Raw genomic sequence first — 4,080 nt, 5'->3', positions numbered from 1 at the left:
TCCTCAGTAGATAAATTTCCATATTTCGCCCATGCTTGGCTTTTGCGCCAATCCAGAAACTTTTCTGTCTCCATATACGAAAGTGAGGATTAACTCCTAAAAAAAAAAAAAATCCGTTTCATTTCCTCCACACATCATATATGCGAATACGGTGAAACTTCTGATTAATACACGATTGCATACTTAACGCTTTTCATTTGCTTCAAAACTTCTCACATAACGGTTAAATTGCAGATATATATCTATAAAAACGATTGCTAAATATACCTACAAACCTTTTTTTCTATGAATTTCCTTATTTGATTCGGTCGAAAAATACCCATATTATTCCATCTAATGTCTAATTAATAAATTTTGATAGTGTAACTCATATAATCAAATATATCAGTTTCTAAGTATATATACAATCGCTCTCTCTCCTGTTGGTTTAAGACTTCTCAATCGGACGACTTTACCTGACAGACAGGACAGACGACGAACTGCCTAATCACCACTTTTCAGTAACCCATTTGTAAACATGCGAAATAGTGCCGAATGCCTTCGATGATATAAGGTAGCAGTGTAGTATGCGCATTTTTTTTCTCCCTTTTGTGGTGTCGATTTTTTATATTGATTTTCTTGACCCATGATGGGAGTTCAGATCTGTAATGCATATTGACGTGCATGAAGGGTCTCCTCATTTATGTCACCATTCAAGTACCTGTCCATCAAGCTTTGGAGAAACATACTTGGATTGTAAGGGTGAAGACTGTATCTGAAAGCCGTGGCCCGCTGCTACCTGTCTCTGTAATACTGACTTATTTCATTACTAATACATTTATTATATGTATGATTTTACACTATTTACCAAGTGCTTCACTTTTCATATAAGTTCGTAATTTTGAGATTTTGACTAGCATATGTAGAGGATTTCTCTAAAATTGAGTTTAAATCTTTATCAGTTAAGGGAAAGAATTCTCTTTCCTATATTTTATCAGTTTGCACGTTTCCTTTACATTTAATCTTTAAAATTTATTACAAAAACTATATTCGTTTAATCTTAGCTATAGAGTATCTTACAAGAAGATTGTCCCAGAGAGAGAGAGAGAGAGAGAGAGAGAGAGAGAGAGAGAGAGAGAGAGAGAGAGAGAGAGAGAGAGAGAGAAATTGCGGGCCATCCATGACCTCTTTTCATGTTAAGACTCTTCTCCGTGTCTGAGGGAAAAAGAGATGAGGGGATATGTAGGCTTGGAGGTACCTCCTCATTCTTTGAGAAATCTCTCTGTCCGTCTCAACCGAGAATAAATTCCCCGTACTGAGATCGCCTTAGCTGTGTGTACCACTTGTAAATGTTTATTATTTGTTTTCAGTTTATAGAGGATCAAGAATAACCATCGTTACAAGAATATTGATTTTTGTTAACGTTTGATTATGAATATTTCTTTCCTGTTCACGGGAAAGTTCGTAATGGCTGCAAAAAAAAAATTTGCACATATTGAAAGTGAGCCTGAATTAATAAATACTCTTTAGGAATTTAATAAAAAAAGAAATTATCTTTGTCAATTTGCCATGTATGAGAGAGGTCTGATACAATCACCATCCTCAAATGCAAGTCCCTTAACCTCACTGCTTTGCGTGTTTTCCATAGTTGCTCGGTTTCTGCTGCTGATATTTTTTTTTTTTTTGAAATATGATTATTCAACAAGAGGTATGCTCATTAACAAGGTAATTACCCCGTCTATGATATAATTACAACAGGAATGTGCTTCTGTACGTGGTCCCATTTCGCTTTATTAGTATATCCATAATGCCGTATTAATATGTGCATCGTTGCATCACATTCCCAAGTAAAACCTTATTCCAAGCAAATTTAAATCTTTATCTCAATGGAATATAAGACAGGAGCTTTTTCGCAAGATTAAGGGCGTAAATTAAAATAAATCTATAAATAAAACGTGAAGGCGATACAAGAGTGCGACTCATATCAGGGAGTTGCCAAAAGGTTGCCTTCATTGACACATCAAATTCACGTCTCTTGGTATGGAAAGTGGAAATGCTATAGCAAGTATAAAATTAAAAAGAGGAGAGAGAGAGAGAGGAGAGGAGAGAGCAAGTATATATTAGAAAGAGAGGAGAGAGAGAGAGAGAGAGAGAGAGAGAGAGAGAGAGAGAGAGAGGTTTGTAATGGCAAGTTAGTTTATTGTTTACATCATTAGTGTATCACTTTGAAAATTATTTGTCGAAGAGCAAAGTTTTCTCATAAAAATTAAAAAGGATAATTGTTCTTGCTGCTTTCAATACACACGGAGTCGCAATCCACCGCATCTGATCTCCCTTACGACACTGGAACAACTGCAAGGATACCAGACAAAAGGGAAAGTAACAAAGGTCTGTCTATTCCATCCGGAGCGGATAAAGTTTCCAGATGGGTTTACAAAGTATAATGTCCGAATACTTTACGAAAAGGATTCCGCTCTGAGGCGAGAAACCAAAGTGTGTTTTATTTTTAAAAAAAATTCATTTTACAATATATCAATTTTATTACTTACTTACCACGTTACCCTGATACTTCCAGATAGTATAAACTTTTTCATTAATTTTCGAAAGTTTATTCTTCTCTCGGAGCAAGTTTCATTTTATTCCATCCAGTGCTTTTAATTGCATTCCCGTCCGTTTCTTGCTTGGATTGTTTGCGCTTCTCGAAAGTTTGATTACATACGATCTTGATTTTATCCTCAGTTATGCGAATCTTCATTGATGCTTATCTCAAGATTGGTTTAGTTTATTACTTCTAATCGGGGTTTTCATGGTTCTTCATACGTGTGTTTGTCTGTGGCTTTTATTTAATAAAGACTGTTTTGTGACCAAGAACACACGAAAGTCAAAATTATTTCAACCTTCATTTTTAGTTTAATATAAAAATGGGTTTCTGCGTCTGTATGAATCGCTGAGTTTAGAAACTATGTGATCTCTTCTGATATTTCATGTTTTTGTCCGCGTTTCTCAACAAAATCAGCTTTAAAACGAGGAAGCGCAAATCATCCTGATCTCCAGAAATATGCCCTCTACTGTCAATCAGCGCCTCAGTGGCGTGGCCCATTGAGGAGTGAGAGATGTGTATTTCTGGTGATGGAAGTTCACTCTCGACGTGGTTTGGATGGAATCACGTAAAGCCGTTGGTCCCATTGCTGAATAACCACTGGTTCCATGCAACGTAAAAACAGCTTACAAACAAACAATCTACTGTCAATCTAAATGGCTCCTTTCAAGCTCGAAATTTTTTCTCCAAAGGCTTAGATGATATCAGGATTGAGAATGCATCTATACGTTTCGTTTTTATGGAACTCGTGCTTTTGTTATGCCACTTATAGAACTGTAACGAGATTTTCCAACTTTTTTCGATCATTTCTGAATGACTTACCTCTTTCAGTGACCATTTTTGGAGGAGTGCATTCTGATACCAAAATCTAAGCTATGTACAGATTTTTATTTTGCGCTAAATTTTAAGATGGTGCCTTTGACAGAGTCTGAGTTGATTCCTGGTAAAACCTTGAAATGACTTTGGATGTTAAATGATCCAAATAAGATTGAAACTCAGTTATACCTTGCAGAATTATTTTAATATTAGATATGCAATCAGTAACTCGTGATTATCTATATTTTAATGTAGATATATAATTAGTAACTCATGATTATCCATTTTGTAATGTTAAATATACAATTAGTAACTCATGAAGCCAAATCTAAGACTTGACAAACCAAATCTCATACCTGTTCCTTTGCATGAATGGAAATTTCTACCAAATATTTAGAAACCTTTTTCAACTCGCACCCATCAATCCTCACATTAAGTGAAGCACAGCTTTCGAGTATCAATCATGAAATGGCTCTGCAGATTTTAGTAAATCATTCCCCCGCATATCTTCCTTTCCCTTTCGTTCAGCCTTTTACCAACTATCCCTCCTCAATCAGAATAGGAATGCAGATCTGCAAATAGCTGCTGTATTTGAGGTCACTTTCCATTCAGAGTTTCATGTACTGGATTTTGGCAGTTTCCGGTACTTCGGGATTTCTGCAAGGTTTTTTTTACTTCAGGAGCCA

This window comes from Macrobrachium nipponense, chromosome 17, assembly GCF_015104395.2.
Source record: "Macrobrachium nipponense isolate FS-2020 chromosome 17, ASM1510439v2, whole genome shotgun sequence".
Classification (NCBI taxonomy): Eukaryota; Metazoa; Arthropoda; class Malacostraca; order Decapoda; family Palaemonidae; genus Macrobrachium; species Macrobrachium nipponense.
Note: the sequence above shows the minus strand (reverse complement) of the source record.